The sequence below is a fragment of the Magnolia sinica genome, chromosome 12 (genome assembly GCF_029962835.1).
Source record: "Magnolia sinica isolate HGM2019 chromosome 12, MsV1, whole genome shotgun sequence".
NCBI classification, from domain to species: domain Eukaryota; kingdom Viridiplantae; phylum Streptophyta; class Magnoliopsida; order Magnoliales; family Magnoliaceae; genus Magnolia; species Magnolia sinica.
Window position 1 is genome coordinate 54,391,530 of NC_080584.1, and position 21,140 is coordinate 54,412,669.

General features: G+C 41.3%; 1 long non-coding RNA gene across 1 annotated transcript; it reads right to left on the reverse strand.

The window, feature by feature from the left end:
* Positions 1–19,152: 19,152 nt before the first annotated feature.
* LOC131221396 (uncharacterized) lies at positions 19,153–20,942 on the reverse strand. Its single transcript, XR_009159237.1, has 3 exons — positions 20,867–20,942; positions 20,593–20,668; positions 19,153–19,192 (listed from the first exon to the last, which is right to left on the reverse strand). It is a non-coding gene; the product is annotated as an uncharacterized LOC131221396 (long non-coding RNA).
* Between the last annotated feature and the right edge of the window lie 198 nt (positions 20,943–21,140).

The following is a 21,140-nucleotide window of genomic DNA, read 5'->3' on the forward strand; positions in this document are numbered from 1 at the left end:
TTCTTGAAAGGTAGTTTCTCTAATTCTCAATTTACACCATTCTCAACTACATTAGTGTTACTTAGGGCCTTCTATTGTTCTTCTTTTTTGTCACAGAGCTTAGATTCTTCTTCTATTCGAAGAAACATTATGAGGTCCTCTAAGGACATTTTCTCTTTTTTCTGTTTCAATGATTTTCTAGTATCATTCCATTTAGGTAAAAGTTTAACAATAATGAGGGATACTTGGAAGCATTCGTCGAGATTAGTGTCATCAACAATAATTTGTTGGATGATGACCTGTAATTTATGTACTTGATCAAGGATAAGTTTTTTATCCAACATTTTGAATTCTAAAAACTGATTTACAAGGAATTTTTTATTGCCTTCGTCCTCTGATGTGTATTTGGTGAGCAACGCCTGCCATAAATCCTTAGCAGTTTTGTTTTGATGGTAAACAACGTATAACGAGTTTGAAAGAGTGTTGAAGATATGACATTTGCATAGGTAGTTGTTACACTCCCAACTTTGTCTCTTTTAAATTTATTCTAACGTATCATTGTCAGATGGTGGTGAAGGAGGATCTTGAATGAGAACGTGATCCAACTTGAGTGATGTGTGGAAGAGATTGACCCTCGATTGCTATCGAAGAAAATTTGAGCTGTCGAACGGTGTAATTCAAACAAAGTCAGGATGGCTCATAGAAGAGGCCATAATATCACCTTAAAATTGTTATTTTTGAGGTAGAAAGATAAATAAGGCGCGTTACGATGTCGCTATCTTTAAAGCGATATTCGCAACTTACTGGTGATTAAATCAATTTGCAAGGGGGTTACAACAAATCTGCCTCAAGGATACAATAAGACTCTTCTCAAAGACCGGAGAAATGTGGATTTTGGCCTACAAAACTGAAAAACCGCATCCCGAACACACTTTTACAGCATACATCCCTGACTTCTGTGCTGTTACAATTTACCCCCTAAAAACTGTTTGCAATTTACTGCCTAAAAAACTATTTAAAGTTTAATGCCTGAAAACTGTAACTTTTCAAAAACCATCCAAAAATGAAAATAGAGAAGAAGAAGAAGATGAAAATGAGATTATTAGAATTGTGAATTCGGATTGACCCAAAGATGGGTTTATATATAATCACAAGAGATGCTAAAGACCCTTTTCATGAAAGGACATCTTCTTCCATGGTGTCTTTTCAACAATGGTGGTGTCTTTTCAACAATAGCATCCCTCCATTTCAAATTCAAATGATGCTTCCTTTACCAAGAGGCATCACCATTCACAAATGAATGGTCGCCAACAATCACCAAAGTCACAACCCTTTTCCCAAAAATCCTTTATAAATTAAAATTTCTTTCCTTCTTATTTTGAAAAAACCCAAGATAGAATGGTAGGGCCAGGAGCTCGATCATCATTGTGAGAAAGGCTCTGCTTAGCTTCAGTATCATTTCTGATCATGACACATCTTCACTATTCTATAAGTTATATGTGTCTAGCATGTTCCCTTATCATTCAAAATCAAAAGCTAAGGAAGACATAGAAGTCAATGAGTATAGTTAGAATTCACGACTTCTAACCATCTCTTTTTATTGAAAATGGTGTCTGATTTCCAGATGTAGGACGTGGCACAAATATATTCCTACCATGGTTATATCAAAGGAAGGTGAACCATAAATTGGCCTCAACTTATCATCTAAGTATTGTTTTGGGGTGCACAACCTATCAATCTATATTGTAACGGACCATCCGGGGTAAACAGACCCATATAGTAGGTTGCGTTTATCGTTTCGCAAGAAAATGCACACTTTTAGCTTAAAATGGAATTTTTAGAAAAAAAATACTATTTTTAATAATTTTAATTTTTGTAGTATTTTCTTATTTTTAGATTTTTAGATTTCTTCTTTTTTATAAATAACTTATGCTGGGATTCTTCTAACAAAACTTTATTTGGAATTATTTTTTATAGAAATTAGGCTTTAGAAGAGTTTTACCAGAATTAAGACTTTTATTAGAGTTAGAATTTTACAATTTTTGATAATTACGAATTTCAGTTTATTTCTTTCTTTATTAATAGTGTAATTGAGACACATTAAAAAAAATTATTGATTAATAAAATTATGATTTTTTTTGGGGGATTTAAGAAAAATACCCTTACGAATTAAAGGTTTTAATTAGTTGAGGAAGATAGTGATCTTTCTCATTATCTCTTCATGCTCTTCCCTCTGTCAGTTGGTATCAAAGCACGGCTCTTTCTTGGGACAATGGCATATAATGAAGGTGTGGACAACAATCTAATGGATAATGCTCCAAGGAATAATCTTATAACAACGACGACATTTGAAGCTTTCAATCAGGAGAATTCCTAAGCCAGGCAAGGACTGCAATCAACGATTAACCGTTTGACGAAAGCTATAGGACAGGTCCATGTTCATAATAATAAGGAATATAAGATCGACAATGGAGCTTGTGGTCATCACGTTCCTAGTGTGACACCGGTAATGAATTGTAAGCCACTACGTTGATCATGAGAAAGCTATTGTAATGCCAAAGGTAGAGATAGATTTATAGTGGCACAACATCTTTCGAACGAGGTGTACTGTAAACTAAAATTTTTGTAATGTGATCATCGATGCCAAGAGCGACAAGAATCTCATATCAAAAATAATTATGGAAAAACTGCAACTGAAAATAAAAAAGCATCCCACTGCATAAACGATTGGATGGATCAAAGAGATAAATAAAACAGAGGTTACTAAATGATGTCGTATATAATTTTTCATTGATAAATATTATAAGGGTAAAGTAATGTGTGATGTATTCGACATGAAAGCTTGTCACATGTTACTTAGTCAATTATGGCAATATAATGTTGATGGTATATATAAAGGCTAGGGTAATGTATTTATATTTATTAAAGATGGTAAAAAAGATTATCCTCGCTCCTATGGGAATGGTGAACCAACCCAAAACTTCTAAAGTGGAGGGATGGTCTCTTGTAACCTAATAGGATTTCGTTAAAGAATATGAGAAGACAAGAGATATATATGCATCAGTTGAAAAGGAAAAGGATGTGGAGCTTGTAAACATCTTAGAGGATTTGAAACCAATATTGCATGAGTTCAAGGTAATTATGCCTGATGAACTTTCTAAGGAGTTAACTGTCATGCGAGATATACAAAATACATTGATCTTATCCTAAGGGAAAGTTTGTCTAATTACACACATTATCATTAAGAGTGCGAGATCTTACAAGCACAAGTAAAGGAATTGATCCATACAGGTTAAGTCAAGGAGGCATGAGTAAATGTTTTGTGTCAGCTCAATGGCCTAATCGAAAGTATAAAGAAAAGGATGATAAACATTGATGCCAGAAATTATTTGAGTATCATGAGAAAAGTCCACTAAGTTGAGGATGAGTTTTTCCAAGTGGAGGGGTCTGATGTAGGACGTGGCACAAATACATACCTAGCATGGTTGGACCAAAGGAAGAAGAACCGTAAATTAGCCACAACTTTTGAACTGTGTATTATTATGGGACGCACAACCTAGCAATCTTTAGTGTAACGGGCCATCCATGGTGAACCGACTTACAAATTGGGTCGCGTCTATCCGTTTCACAAGAAAACGCATTCTTTTAGCTCAAAAATGAAATTTTAGGAAAAGTTACTATTTTTAGTAATTTCGATTTTTTTAGTATTTCCTTATATATAAAGTTTTATATTTTCATTTTTTTAAGAAATAACTTGTAATCATGACAGGACTCTTCTAGCAAAAGTTTATTTAGAATTTTGCTATTTTTGATCATTAGAAATATTTATTTATTTTTTTCTTTATTAATGGTGTAATTAAGACACATACAGATTAGACAATTATTGATTAATAATTTTTTAATATTTTTTTCTTGTGGATTCAAGAAAATACACTGAGTGTTGGTTGACACCATCAATTTGAGACGCGGGGGGGGGGGGGATATGAGGGAATTTCAAATTTGCTAGTATGTTTGGCACCATGAAGTAACCGGGGGTTTCAAATCCCCTCAAAGTAGAGGTTTGAAATCCATGGCGAAAGCTTGGATTACATCTAAAATCCTTCAAAGTGTTGGTGTGTCACTAGACTATTAATTTATTGGGTACAAGGACAACTGATGATACCCCAAAACAAATAGAGTATCAATTGCATCACTATAATTACTTTAATACGATGATCTACGCCATTCGACATTATCCATGCAATAAATCAACGGTTAAAAGTCATTGGTTAGTCACTCGGATGTGATCTTGTGCTTGTAGCCCATCCGAGACTTGGAATTTCATCATTTTTAGGCAAAGTATATATTTTTCAACGGGCTTGTTACAACAATTGTGTCTAACATTACATACATACACGAATTCAAACCACTATAAATGTACTATGCATTGCTACTTTTGGTTTATAGAAGATTCTAAATTCGGGGTGCCAAACACAATGGGAGGATTCCAAATCCAAGGGGTTCCAAATCCATGCTCTAAAAAGGGCCCTTATAGATTCATGGTTTTAATCACTTGAGGAAGACATTAATCTTTCCCATTATCCATTCACGCTCTTCCTTGCATCATCTTCCATTTTCCTTCTTACATATTGAATCAAGTTATATTCCGTTCCACACATACCCTGAATGTCAACAACATCTACACACATGCACCTTTTCTAGTGCTTTTTCTTCTTCTTTTTTTCTTCGTATTCTAACTACTTAGGGTCTTGCCACCCAGTAAAGTGTGGCTTAACTCTCTATCTTGATACTATTTTTTTTTCTTTATTCTGCCTATCTGGGGTCCTTTACCCCACATGGTATGGCTTAATCCGATCATATTGGGAATGTTAAAACAAAATGAGGATTAGAATACATGCACTCTAATGAATAGCAGAGAAAATTTTAAAAGAAAGAATGTTCATCATCAAATATTTCATTCTTTTAAGTTCTATTACATTCCTTGCATTACCCTTGATTTTAAAATAAAATACAATCAAATGTACAAAAATAACTAATAGTTTAAATAAATAATTTTGATACTATTTCAACCCTTGTTGAATGTCCATCGAAAAGATGAAAGAGTTGTTCGGGTTTGAAACCCTTTCCTTGTGCCGATATGTGAACCAAAGAAGCTTGAGGTGAAGACTTAGAACCCTTATTGCGCGTGTATACAACAACATGTATGAAGTTGCACGAGAACTCTTATTGTGCGACCACACAGTTAGTCCCAGCTTCAGGTTCTCTCTTTCCTTCATTTCTGCTAACATGGCCACTTTCCCGATCCAGGAAGCAACCGACTAAGGTCAGTGCATAACTCCCAGGAAGAGTTTCATATGGGTATTCTCGATACCTGCTATTGTGCCAACCAAGTCTTCGAGGAACTCTTGAATATCTGAAGCATCCTAATGAGATGTTTGGAGGGGTATTTATAGATTTTCACACGTGTGAAACCTTTTATCCTCACAACTCAGGGCACAATTGCTTGATCACATAACTCTTCTTGGCTCTAACATGTTGTGCAGTTGCGCAATAGTTCTACTCGTCTCTAGCATATTGCGCGGCCACATAATCTTTATCCCTTCCAAGAAAATTCAATAACTCCTTCAAGTGTTTTCCTGATCACTTTATCTATTGCACGATCGCACAAGACTTCCTTGTGCGCAATCGTGCAACTCATATATATTGATTTTTGTGCCTTAATAGATGCCCCCTCAATCTCCTTTGATTGCTTCGAAGATGAAAACTAAAAGTGGATTAATCTTCCATCAACTTTCCCCATACAAAGTTCTTTCATTTCACAATATTCCTCTCCCACGTAAAATAACACTATTGTACGATTGGGTCTGAGGAACAACAGGGGGGTCCCAACACTTATATAAGCCTAGCACTGGCCCTTAGCTTTTCATTTCATTCTGCCACTCTCTCTCTCTCTCTCTCTCTCTCTCTCTCTCTCCGCCAGCTTATTATGCGACCGTGCAATTGTTATTTACTTCAGTAAAAAGATCACTAAGGTTTTACTTTGGCCTTCCATAATATTTTTTTGAATTTACCTTTTCTTTCATAAGGTTTTAAACTCCTTTTGGACTTTCACCTCTTTCCTTCTCGTAGGAAAAAAATGGCAAAAGCTAAGAGAACACCTAGCACTGTTTTTCTAGATTTTCAACTCCTTCACATCAAACTAAGAGCCAATCCCAATAGTCTATTGGACAATCTCGCCTTTCTCAATCACCCCATGCAGCAGAACACCCTAGTGAAAGGGCTAAGACCATAACCAATAGCCCTGCTTTGTTTAAGACACCGACACCTCAAACCATGGATTTCTCGGAACAAATACTCATCTATTGAGTCCCATTCATCATGGTATTATTAAGGGTGAAATTGAAAGGTCTCCTCGAAGTGGTCTTGAGCCCGACAGGGAAGACTGGTTGAAGACCACTTCCAGTATCCGAACAAACAACACCAGACCACCTGCGCGAGAAGATAGTCAACCTCCGACTTTCTCATGGAAGAGAAAAAACCAGCAACTTTAAGAAAAGATAAAGGAGTTTAATAAGAAGTGCCTTCAGAATACCTAGGACAACGTCAAAGTCTCTTAGGAGATGATTAAATTCAATAGTCAATTCAGGAATGAGATGATTATGATCACAATGAATCTTCGTCGCCATCTTTTTATCTTGCACAACGAACCAACAAATAATATCTCCCACAATAAAATCCTTTAAATGGCACATTGGGTCATAAAGGAAACATGCATCTTACAAGGCTAATTAGTTGAGAATGGTTCCAAACAACAAGGAAGATATAACGCCCCAGACTCGGTCATCGGACTCACAAGGAACTCGATAGCCGGTTCTGATCATAACAGCCTCCGTAATACCCCATTCTCGGCTTCTGAGGCAGGTTCCGATTCTGTGATGCTACAAGGAGGATTTTCATAACCGCATATCCATTTCAATACGAGCATACCCAAGATCACAACAAGTACATCTGAGAAATAACAAAGGGACACATCACAAAATCCACTAAAAAATTGAGCTTTAAATACATGGCTGAAGGAAATACATATGATAATAGAAGAAAATAGGAAAGATTTGTAACACTAGGGTCCTCGGCTCAACTCCTGTCCAAGCTCAGCTGCTACAATGCTGACTTAGGATCTCCTGCACGCATCAATCGTGCATAAGCTTATAGAAGCTTAGAGGGTGGTGAAGTTGTGTGACAATGGTACGCAGAAGAATAATAGGAGATACAGAAGGAAAAACATGATCGATGTCAATGCCACAAGCCTAACCAAGGCTAAGTCATGAATGCAATGTAATGAGTACTGGGCACCATACTAAAGCGATGCATAAAGGGCTTGTATAGCCGATGCAAAATGCGATGTAAAGTAATGCCAGTGCTCATGTCCAATCCACATATCAAGTACGTTTCCATCATAAGGAAATCATCGGGGTCTAGTACACTGCAGAATGACAGCCGCTCTACAGACCTGCACAGTCAATGAGCATAGGAGACATCACTACCTGTCTATGGATAGCCAATTATCAATAAGGCCTGACGGTAATGGGCGTATTCACTAGCTGGTCAGACTCAGCCTAGCAATGCCCTCTCTTATAGGCAGGTAAGGCCACACCCCATCCAACCAACTACACGACAGTGGGAGTCATGACCTAATGGTGTAAAGCCCTCGTGCGCTCATATATTCCACCCGGTCACGGTGTTGGAACAGATCCCTAGTACGATGGAAGTTTTGAGAATTTCACCCATGGGCATCCTATGCACCTTATTTGCTCAAGTAACATTTCTGATGTCCACATACGGTCATCCACGAATACCCCTGTGGAGGCAGGGCCCTTATGAAGCAAGGGCGATATTATCATGAAATGTGATGCCAATGCATGAGTCATGCATACATACCATGCACTAGCTCCAAGCACTTGATGTGCACAAGAGGAGAAACTCCATCTCTCTATCATATCAACTCAATAACCACACACAATTGCAATCCAAACATTCCATGATGCATACGAGTCATGAGGGTGTAAGTGTGCCACTTGGCGATGATGACGTAAAACATACTCCTCCTTCCCAAGGAGGGACTAGGTCTAGATGCATAAACTAAGGAGAAATCCTCTAGTGGGGGCCCAATACTTGGGGGTAGCCCACGAGCTAGGAGAGGCCATATAAATGCCCGAGGGAAGAAATGGTCCTAATAATGGTCTAGATGGGCCTTCAACCACCTATACCCACCCTATGGGCCTACCTTAAGGCCACCAAGGAGGAATCCAACCTCAACTGGGTCTCAAAAGGTAGCCCACTACCTACACACGTACAAGGCAAAGCCTAAGGCCTAAGCAATTCATGGCCTAGTGGGCTATACACCAAGCCCAACACATAGGAAACATGGTGGGCCCTCAAGCAGGGTTTAGGCCCAACCATAAAGATCATGAGTCCACATATTGTGGTGGGCCTAATGGGCAACCATTATTCCAACCATATGGACAAATTCTTATGTTTGAAACAAGTAAGTTGGGCCTCGCATCCTGGCTCGAGTATGGGGTTGATTTAATGGGCAACCAAGGGCTCAACCACTTGATTATTTTGGCCCATAAAACCCATCACAATAGTATGTTAAATATAGGTTCAAAGGTCAGGGGCCTATCATCAAAGCTTTAGGACAATGGGCCTAAGAAACCCAACATATAGCTATGAATATTATTCCAATAAAAAGCCAATTGAAGTGGGCCTTAAGAGTGTACTAAATAGGGCAAGATATGTGTAAAATATCCTCAAATATGGTAGGCCATGCTGCCCCAAAACATGCATTTATGGGCAGCCACTTGGACCTAGTGTTGCCCACCCACCATCTGGGCTTGCTGGAAATTCAATAATAATTAATTTATATATGTACTTAATTCTCCGGTGACTCACACATGTCACAGAGGGTTCCACCAGATGAAAGGAGAGGATAAAACACATAAAATAGGTGGACCATGCTACTAGACTGAAAGTCCAGCAGTGGTCCAACGGACCTGGACGTCCCAAGGGTAGGCAGTCTTTTGGGCTTGGGTAATTGGCCCAAAACTCATCCAAATGGGTCCGAAATGAATGCTATTGAAGGAAAATATGATCATGCTCCCTATTGACCCCACTTGGATGAAAGGAAGGACATAAAATACATCAAGGTGGGCCCACAAGGTGGCCTAGACTGCCAAATAAGGCTGGACAACCTAGCTTGGGCGTCCCAGCCTGGTGGGCCACTCTAGGCGCACCACGGAAGGTACAGGGGCCTGATGGCCCTAAAAATTTAGAGAGTGGTCCCTCCATGGGTGGGACACACCTATAAAAAATTTTAAAATTTTTGGAATAGCAAAAATATTTTAATTAATTTGAAGAAAAAGGACTGTTCAAAAAATCTGTTTAACCTAGCCTAGTGGGCCGATCTAGCCCTTGCTACGGTGTGCACAGGAGTCTGTTGGTCCTGAAAATTTGTGGGTGGGTCCCACCATGGGTGGGCCACCTCAAGAATAAATTTTAGAATTTATTTATCATTCTAAGTATTTTTAAGAAATAGGACAGCAATACATATCAGAAAAATCTGGTTGTGCAGAAATCTTGCTGTCCCTATGTTTGGGATCGCATGGAGTGGGCCTAAACCTACCCAAACCATTAAAAAATTTATGGGAATGGTGGTACTACTCATGGAAAACAAGTGGGGTCCACTGGGGTGGCCCACGTATTCCAGAAAATTAGGTAAACATGCACATTTCCACCTTTCTGTGTTGCTGAACTGTCCAGAAATTTCTGGATAGTTAGCCTACTTTGGCACATCCCATGGACCTCAATCCTGGGAGATAAAGTGTGGGCCCCATTCTACATCAAAGTGGGATCTACACACAACAAAACCCCTAAAGAAATTTGGGGTATAAAGGCCTGCAAACAGGTCTAAACAATAACTCAAAACTCATGCTCTAAATGGGCTCGAAATCTAGACAGCAACATAGGCTGTCCATATTTTAGCCCATACAAATTAATAAAAGGGTTTATAGCTTTGATTCAACATGTGGGGTCCACCTTGATAGGTTAAAAAAATTTCACACCTATGAGTTCACTCAAACCTCCATGAAAAAGCTATTTTGGAGGCTACTCAAACCATGCATGCATGGTGAGCTTGGACGTCCAATCAAGGTGGGCTTGGATGTCCCATCTAGCTAATGGTCTGAGATGTTGCTGACCTCTCCTTGGTGGGCCACATATCATCAGAATACATGAGAGAAAAATAGAGAGAAAGAGAGAAGGAAGAAGTAATTCGGCCATTGGTGGAAGGTCCCCTTCTACTCCATAATCCACACCATCCACTATGTATACACTTACATGCAAGCTATTATGCATCAAGATAATTTGCTGGAGGGTAGGGACACCTTCCCTACATGCATGCAAAGGCCTAGATGGCGTATAAGATGCAAGAATAAAGGAGAAGCCATCATGGTGGGTCCATGGAGGATGACCCAACATGGAAGGAAATGAGTAGGATCTAGGCCTATGACCTCAATCCTAAGAGCCATGTAGGAATGCCACCATGGGTTGGTTGGTCCTACATGCTTCCATGCAAGCAAGAAAAGAAAAAGAAAAAGAAGAAAGGAAGAAACTCTTCTAGAGTGCACCCACCTTCAAGATCCACCTTCAACTTCAAGTCATAGACTCCATAGCTTCATAGGTGGGATTCTAATGGTGGTGATGGTGTTAAGAAGGTTAGATTGGAAGGAAGAAGAGGAGAAGGTTGCTGCATTTTTGGGAGGGAGGTGGACGTTCCACCCTTGCAAGAGAGGGAGAATGAGAGAAATGAGAAAGAGGAGAGAGAGATGGAAGGTAGTAGCAATGAAATGATGAATTCGGGAGGAGCTAGCTAGGGAAGAGGAATTCATCATGGCACATGGGAGAAGCAACCAAGATCTCATGATTACTCTCTAGAAAAGAGAGGCAATCATAGTTAGGCTATAGGTATCTAGCAATAAGTAGATAGCATGGAAAAGAGAGCACTAGGTAGGCCCACATGGGAAAATGTGCTATAGGTCTAGGTGGGTCCCACATGCATGATCAAGGGCCAAGAATGGTGGGATCCATATCTCAAGATGTGCATATTGAAATCATGCATGAGACGCGGCATTGGAACCGCAGCGACGATGCGGACGCAATGACATAGGTTTTGGGTCGATTCGGGTCGGGTCTACATGACGCGACTTAAGGATGACCTCAAACGATATCCACAGGTCCCGGGTCTCTGCGATTCGACCAGTAGGACCGCGAGACCTAGGGGAATGAAATAGATACTTGGGGTAGGGTCTTACAGCTCTTCCCACCAATAAAGAAATTTCATCCTCAAAATTGTCAAAACCAAGACAAGAGGAAATGCATAAACATCATCATACATATCATCAATCAATCATCGAAAAAATGGGGATAACGCTCTCTAATCTCAGCTTCGCGTTCCCAAGACGCCTCAGCCTCTGAATGATGACCCCATTGTACCTTCACCAAGGGAATGACCTTGGTCTTGAGGACCTGCTCCTTCCGATCAAGAATACAAATCGGCTGCTCGATGTAAGAAGCATCCTCACGGACCTCAAGTGGCTGTCAATTAATCACAAGGATAATGTTCGACCCATACTTCCTCAACATAGCAACTTGGAACACATCATGGATCGTGGACAACTTAGGAGGTAAGGTAAGCTTATAGGCCACAGCGCCCATGCGCTCGGTAATCTCAAAAGGTCCAATAAATCTCGAAGCAAGCTTGCCCTTCACACCAAAATGAATCATGCCTTTCATAGGCGAGACCTTGAGATATACCATGTCCCTAACTGCAAACTCAAGGGGTCGACGCCGACGATCAGTAAAATTATTTTGCCAGCTCTTACCTGCATCCTTTGCTTGATAACATCAATAATCTCCGATGTCTGCTGCACAAGCTTGGGACTTAGGAGATGATGCTCTCCAACTTCGGTCCAACAGCTAGGAGATCTGCACGGTCTACCATAGAGTGCCTCAAAAGGAACCATGCCGATAGTCGCCTGATATCTATTGTTGTATGCGAACTTAGCAAGGCGTAAATGCTCATCCCAACTGCCCGCAAAGTCGATCACATAAGATCTGAGCATATCCTCAAGGATCTGGTTGACCCTTTCAGTCTGCCCATCCGTTTACGGATGATAAGCAGTACTGAGATGCAAATTAGACCCCATGGCCTATTGAAAACTCCTCCAAAACTGAGACTTAAATTTGGAGACTCGGTTTGAAACAATCGAAACTGGAACGTCGTGCAGTCTCACTATCTCCTCGATGAAGATCCTCACCAACCGGTCCATAGCCCAAGAAGCACGAATCGGAATGAAATGTGCCGACTTCGTCAGATGATCAACGACAACCCAGATGGTATTGTGACCGCGCTGAGTCCTCAGTAGACCTACGATGAAATCCGTCGACACATGCTCCCATTTCCACAATGGAACGCTTAACGACTGCAAGGGACCAGGGGGTCTTTGTGATTGGCCTTGACAAGCTAGCAAGTATCACACTTGGCCATGTAACTAGCAATCTGGAGCTTCATCCCCTGCCAAAAATACGCCTCCTCATATCGCGATATATCTTTATGGAGCCCAGGTGAATAGTAAGTCTCGATCGGTGTGCCTTGGTCATCAGATCGCGACGCAACTCTGGCACATCCGGAACATACAATCTGCCTGAAGCATAATCCACCATCGGAACCAATTTATCGGTCTGACTGCTCCATGGATGTGGCCTCTGCTCGGTACTCTTGAAGTGACTCATCCGTCTACTAAGCCTCGATCACCCTAGCCACCAAAGAGGGTTGAATCGACAAACTCGAAAGCTGAACAATGGAAGAATACAAACCAAACTCAAAGTCAAACTCCAAAATATCCTCGAGCATCTGCCACTCTCGCACCATCATCTGAGCCACCAGGCCTCGTGGTTGACGGCTGAGCACGTCTGCCACCACGTTTTCCTTACCCGAGTGGTACCGAAGATCAAAATCATAATCCTTTAACAGCTCTATCCATCGCCTTTGGCACAGATTTAACTCAGACTGTGAAAATAGATACTTCAAGCTCTTATGATCCGAAAAGAGCTCGAACCTAACTCCATATAGATAATGCCTTCACACCTTTAGTACGAAGACAACCGCTGCTAACTCCAAATCATGGGTGGGATAGTTCAGCTCATGGACCTTAAGCTAGCGCGAGGCATACTCCACTGGCTTCCCGTGCTGCATCAGTATAACACCCAAACCAACTCTGGAGGCATCGGAAAATACAATAAAACCCTCACTCCCATTAGGAAGAGTGAGAACAGGAGCGGACATGAGGCGTTCCTTCAACTCCAAAAGTGCCCCCTCGCAAGCGTCACTCCAGACAAACTCGACGCCCTTCTACATCAACTGGGTCAGCGATGCAGCAATATGGGAGAATCCCTCGATAAACCGTTGATAATATCCCGTTAGACTAAGGAAGCTACAGATCTCGGATGCATTCGTGGGCTGGCCCCACTAACACACTGCATCAACCTTCGAGGGGTCCACAGTGACACCTTCCCTGATCACCACGTGAACGAGGAACTTTCCCTCCTTCTGCCAAAACTCGCATTTCTCCAGCTTTGCATATAGCTGGTGCACACAGAGGGTCTCCAGCACAATCTGCAAGTGGTCAACATGGTCCTCCCGGGTCCTCGAATACATAAGAATATCATCAATGAATACCAACACAAACTGATCAAGGAACGGCTGGAAGACCTCGTTCATCATCTGCATAAATACAGTGGGCGCATTCTCGAAATGACCATAGTGCGTCCGAAAAGCCGTCTTCGGAATGTCCTCATCTCAGACGCGAATCTGATGGCAACCGGAGTGTAAGTCTATCTTTGAAAAATACTGTGCACCCTACAACTGGTTGAACAGATCATTAATACGGGGAAGCAGGTATCGGTTCTTGATAGTGACTCTTTTGAGCTCGCGGTAATCCACACAGAGCCGCAATGAGCCATCCTTTTTTCACGAACAATACCGGGGCTCCCCAAGGTGAACTATTGGGATGAATAAATCCCAACTCTTGGAGCTCATCTAACTGTTCGTACAGTTCCCTCAACTCCAACAGTGTCATCCGGTAGGGGGTCTTCGAGATAGGTGTAGTATCAGGCATCAAATCTATCTGAAATTCCACCTACCGACGCGGCGGAAAACTTGGGATCTCCTAGCACACATCCGAGTACTCACAAACAACTAGCAGTTGCTCAATACACCATTCCACAGAATCCTCGACGACAGAAGCTAAGAAATTAGACAATGGCTCTCCTCTGGGCTCGGTGACAAATTGGAACACTGGCAAGCCAGGAATGTGAAACGTGACCGTCCTTGTGGCACAGTCCAAGACAGCACAATACTCCGCAAGCCAGTCTATACCCAGAATAACATCAAAGCCTACCATCGACATCATGAACAGATCGGCGGGAAGGAACATCTCACCTACTAACACCGGGAAAGAAGGGCAACGATGCCTCAACATAACAAACTTCCCCAAGGGAGTCGAAACGGCCAAGGCCTCAGATGCGGACTCCGACGGAATACCGGTAGATCGGCAAAACTGCTCGGCCACAAAGGAATGAGTAGCACGAGAATCAAACAAACGTGGGCAATGCAGGCAGAAACGAGAAGAATACCCTCAACAACTCCACCGATCGATGACTGCGGGCCCTGGCCTGGCGCCTACTACACGGAATAAAATCGCCCCTGAGTTGGTAAAGGAAGCAAACCAGAAGACTGCAGATCCTAAGTCTGTGCTTGCTGAGTTACAATACACACTCGACCCAGGGACTGAACATTTGGATATCCCCTCTGCTACTGCTGTTATCGATGTCTCTGCTGTAGAGGCCTGCCTGGTTGCCTCTGTTGCTGAGGAGGAGCCCTAGGAGTAGGAGTTGGAGGCTGCGCTCACTGCTGATGCTGAGGAGGATGAGGAGGAGGCAACTACGGTGGCCTCTGCTGCTGCAAGGGGAGAGGGCTATCTCGCCTCTGATGCCCGGCCTACTCACAACCAAAGCATACAGCGGAAAAGGGGCCGGAAGATGGAGTGGCTGGCTGTGCTGCTGATGATGATGAAGCTACTGTCTGAGCCGCAGGCTGTCTAAACTTTGTCTGCTCCTCCATCTCTGCTGACGGTGCTGCCTAGAACTATCGGCTGGTACTCTCCTTTTTCGGTCTCTACCGAAATCTGCTCTCCTGATCACTGGGTCATAGCCTAGTCCTCCTCATAATCCCACGCTCGATGGACAACCTGATCGAACGTCTCCAAATAATATCCTACCACACGACTACGAAGAGCAGGACGCAAGCCGGTCACAAAACGGCGAGCCCTCATCTTCTCATCACTGGTGAGATGAAGAGCAAACCTAGACAAGGCCAATAAACGGGCCTCATACTGTGATACCGAGAAATCATCCTGAACTAGGGTCTCAAACCCAATCGCCCTCTGAATCTGAACATGCTCGGGGAAGAATTTCTGGTCAAAACGGACCACGAATTCCTCCCAAGTCCAAACAAAATCTGGCCCAGCCATCCTAGATAAGGACGACCACCAATGGCGGGCCTCGCCTTGAAGAAGAAAGGTCGCAAGGGAAATCCTCTGATCAGCAGGACATTGTATAGTGTCGAAAATCCTCGCAATCTCAGTGCGCCATGCCTCGGCGGCAGACGGGTCTGATTCACCCTTGAATCTCGGAGGGTCATGGAGCTTAAACTGTCTGAAGATAGCGCTAGTGCGTGGCAAATCACTCTTCTCAGAAATTGGAACGGTGCAGGCTGACAAGTCTGTAACGCGGTAGCGACATGCGACATCAGCTGCTGAAAATGCTTGGCACCGACTGGCACGGTCGGGAAAGCAGGAGCGGCACTTGCCTTGGGCGGAGGCATGAGTGCTGCTGATGGAGCTGGAGCCTCTGTACTCAGAACAACAGGCTAAGAAAGGGGAATCAACGGAGGAACTGGAGCAACTAGAGGAACAGGCTCAACAGGAGGCTGAATCGGAACCTCAAAAATCAGGTCTCTAAGACGGGAGCGGGATGCACTCGGGTAGAACGGGTCACCAGAGTAGGATGAGAACCACGGCCAGGGGCACTACGACCACAAGCACCACGACCATGAGTGCCACGACCATAAGTGCCCCGCTTAGGTGGCATCGTCTAAAGAAAATAAGGACAACGACACATAAGGTTGAAATATTGCAGGCTTAAATGAAAGGAAGGCACTTGGGACATTACTTGTCCTAGGCTTGCAGCAGATGCGTGATGTTATCCCAAGTTATTACAGATTTGTTTGCTATGCTCTGATACTAACTCCTGTTATGCCCCAGACTCGGTAATCAGGCTTACAAAGAACCCAATAGTCGGTTCTGATCGCAACAGCATTCGTAATACTCCATTCTTGGCTTCTGAGGCAGGTTCCGATCCTATGATGCTACAAGGAGGATTTTCATAACCGCATATCTATTTCAATACGAGCATAACCAAGATCACAGCAAGTACATCTGAGAAATAACAAATGGACACATCATAAAATCCACTAAAAATTTGAGCTTTAGATACATGGCTGAAGGAAATATATATGATACAGAAGAAAGCAAGAAAGATCTGCAACACTGGGGTCCTCGGCTCAACTCCTGTCTAAGCTCGGCTGCTACAACGCAGACCTAGGATCTCCTGCACGCATCAATCGTGCATAAGCTTATAGAAGCTTAAAGGGTGGTGAAGGTGTGTGACAATGGTCCGTAGAAGAATATAGAAGATACAGAAGGAAAAACATGATCGATGTCAATGCCACAAGCCTAACCAAGGCTAAGTCATGAATGCAATGCAATGAGTACTGGACGCCATACCAAGGTGATGCATAAAGGGCTTGTATAGGCGATGCAAAATGCGATGTGAAGTAATGTCAGTGCTCATGTCCAATCCACATATCAAGTATGTTTTCATCATAAGGAAATCACCGGGGTCTAGTACACTGCAGAATGATTGCAGCTCTATAGACCAGCACAGTCAACGAGCGTAGGAGACCTCACTACCTGCCCGTGGACAGCCAATCACCAGCAAGGCCTGACGGTAGCAGACCCATTCACGAGCTGGTCGGACTCAGTCTAGCAATGCCCTCTCTCAAAGGCGGATAAGGCCACACCCCATTCCAACCGACTATACGACACTGAAAGTTATGGCATAACGGTGTAAGGCTCTCGTGCGCTCATATATTCCACCTGGCCACGGCGTTGAAGCAAATCCCTTATACCATGGAAGTTTTGGAAATTTCACCCATGGGCATCCTATGCACCTTATATACTCAAGTAACATTTCTGGTGTCCACATACGACCATTCACGAATACTCCTGTGGAGGCAGGGCCTTGATAAAGAAGGGCGATATTATCATGAAATGCGAGGCCAATGCATGAGTCACGCATACATGTAATGCACTAGCTCCAAGCACTCGATATACACATGGGGAGAAACTCCATCCTCTATCATATCAACTCAATGACCACACACACTACGCTAAAATCACGAATTTACGACGGACCAAATCCATTGTAAAACCAAATAAATGACGGATTTCGTCTGTCGCTTGGTCCGTTGCTGTTTACTAGGTCATTTTTTTATGCAAAAAATTCGTCGTTTAATCTGCGATGGATAAGGTTCGTCGCATAGTAGCAACGGATAAGATCCGTCACAAAAAATAAAAAATCCGTCACAAAAATTCAAAAAAACATCGTCATTAAAAATATTAGCGACGGATAAGGTCCGTCGCTAATATGAGGAGAGCAACGGAAGTTCAGAAATTGGCGACGGATTTGGTCCGTCGCTAAAATATCTATAAATTAAAAATATATCTCCAAAATATCTGTAAATTATAAACAAATATCGTCATATTATTATTTTTTTGAATCTTACACTTGATAGTCATTCAAAAAATAATTCATACGATTGTTTAATAAGAATTCTATTCACAAAATAAATCATATTCATCAAACTAAAAAGTCCAATCATACTGAAAATAAAAACTCCCTGCCAAAGCATTATATGATACCTCATGTGAAAAATACATGCACATAAATGGAATTCACTAAATATGATACCTCATATAACAACATATAACCATTGACTAGCAAAAGCCTACAACTCCCTAATGAAATCTAATATCTTACATACTTCTAGGAGACGGGAGCTTTTGATGGGACGCTTCTTTCTTTCAGCTTGAATCCATAGCTTTGTCTACCATGGGACCATATTCATCAAACTCTGAGAACCCTGCCCCTCCAAATTAGAGAAGCATGTCAAAAACAACTACTAGACACAATGTCACAGTTTTTCTAGAAGACGGAACATTAATTAATTAAATACAAATAGAAGAAAAGCCTCATTGAGAGTACATGAATCTTTGAAGTGGTTTTTCTATCAATAAAAGACTTCACAGTCCACAACAGCCTAAAACCAGGCCTGCATTGATGATAAACATTCGGCACAATGTCTGTACAAGAGCAAGTCCAATGTTATAGGCAAGCACTATCTAGATGCACATTTCCATTAACAACTCGAATTCCTATTTAATTTCTGGTCTGAACCAAATAATGATTATAAGTGACATCAGGACTCCATACTCAATTAAGACTGCAATTTCTAATACAATTCTGCTTTATAAAACAATGTATATGGAAAGATGTTGGGCGAATCAAGACATACGGATTTCTTTTCTTGGAAATATCTGTTGGTGACTTCTGAAAGCGTGCCAAGGCCTACACAAATACAATTCTAGCAAATCAATCATGGTGGGTGTACATATCAATTCCCAAACAAGAATTAGGAACAGAGCACAACAGAGGAAATCAAGATTAGAAAACCTGGTCTCGTCTGTCTGAGATGTCCGACATCTGAGACTGGAAGTTACTGAAATTTAGACTCCCAACCTTGAAGTAGACTCTGATTCTGCAACTAACATCAATAGAAGATAAAAGAATAAGAGGAAAATTTTAGATGGGATAGAGACAAATAGGAAGAAAAATCAATGAAATCAATGCATACCAAGTAAGCTTTTTCTGAAGGATGGTGGGGTAGCTTAAAAAGTCAGGGTTCTCTCAAATTCCACTGTTATTTCTTGCAAGAAAGAAATACTAGATATAAGAGGGAAAGCTTGGAAGAGGATAAAGACACAGAAACTTCATCCAAAATCACCCCAAGTTTCTTGGGTGGGGTTATCAAATCCAGAAGTTTCTCAGGCTTTAGATACCATGTGTGTGGGACCCACAGTTAGGTGATCCAAACTATTGATATGATGGGCTGCTCTTTCATCCCCCATCTCCCAAAAAGTCTTCAAGATTGGAAGACCCTATCCATCCAATCTTGGCTCTTTCTTTTCCATTGATACTGGTCCAATATTTTTTTCTTAACCGTCCATCTCTAGGAAATCAACTGATTTTTACTATCTTAAAAGGTGGAAGATTTTTGGGAGCATGGTCCATCCACTAAAGGCTCAACATCTCAATGGCCTAGATCACCAGACAACAGGCCCACACATAAGGAATTGAAATCCTCAGTAAAATCCACATTTCCTGATGCTCAACATTCCATAATTCCTCACATAAAATGCCATTCTTACATCCCAAGTTAAAGCTTAAAAGGATATCGAATTAACTAGGTTCAAAAAGTTATCTACAATATTCTCCTTTGTTGTTTTCATTTACAATGGGTAGTTATTTTTATACTGTGTTGTCTTTTTCTCAGTTCGTTTCCTTGAATATGAAGTCTCAGCTAAAAGAAATGGGCTACAATAAATTGATATTGGGACCATCTTGGCAGCATTGACATAGATTTCTCATAAAGATAGTCCGTATGAGTTCAGTGAGTAGTTCTTGTGCCATCTGTTTTGACAGAGTAATTCGAATGTCTCTATCGTTCATTGAAATACCTTATCCACCTCTAAAAATCAATGCAATTTTTAAATTCTCGAGTTATTTTTATACTGTGTTGTCTTTTTCTCAGTTCGTTTCCTTGAATATGAAGTCTCAGCTAAAAGAAATGGGCTGCAATAAATTGATATTGGGACCATCTTGGCAGCATTGACATAGATTTCTCATAAAGATAGTCCGTATGAGTTCAGTGAGTAGTTCTTGTGCCATCTGTTTTGACAGAGAAATTCGGATGTCTCTATCGTTCATTGAAATACCTTATCCACCACTAAAAATCAATGCAATTTTTAAATTCTCGAATTAATAAATCATTAGGTAAACTTGCCCGAAAATTTTTTGAATGTTAGGTACTGATTTCCTTGGAAAACCAACATGAATTACGGATCTAGCAGAGGGGCATTTGGAAAAATTTAGCGCATTCTTGAATTGAAGAGAAAAGGCAGTTTTGCAATCTACAAGAGTCAACTTGGTAACTTCTGCGAAATAAGGCATGCAGTAAATTTTTTTAAAAAAAAAAATGGTAAAAGGATTTAAGAGATTTTGTTGGATTTAAAAGGTAAAGAGATGCTTATCACTTACCGGAAGAATCGAATGAATCTTCGTCGGTTTGGCTTATGGTCTTCTCTTTGGATGAAAATATTCTTAGAAGAAAAGACTGCAAGCATCATGTATAAAAAAACATAATTAATTAAAAAAAAAAACCCACTGTTTCAAAATGTAAATAAAAGAAGCAAACGAGATTCTTCTTCCACCAACCAAGAAATGTTCCAGAAAATTGGATTCTCAGGAATTAGAATCTAAGAAAAACAAAAGCCCTCTGAAATTAGAATGTAACAAACAATTAAGGATATACCTTCCTGAAGGTCATCTCTAAAATCTCTCCTTTTTTTCAATGGAGAATGAAAAGTCTAAACTTTAAATACAATTAGCCCATGATGTCATAAGATGGAGCAAATGCATTGTAAATGATTGCCTACAAGCAAATAGCTCAATGAAAGACAATAAGAATGCAGAATATAGGTTTAACATGGACAACCTAAATAACTGCTTGTTCGGCTAATTTCATTGATCCTTGTGTTTTGAAGATCCATACCTGTTTGGTTTGAAAATCAATAACAGTATAGCCA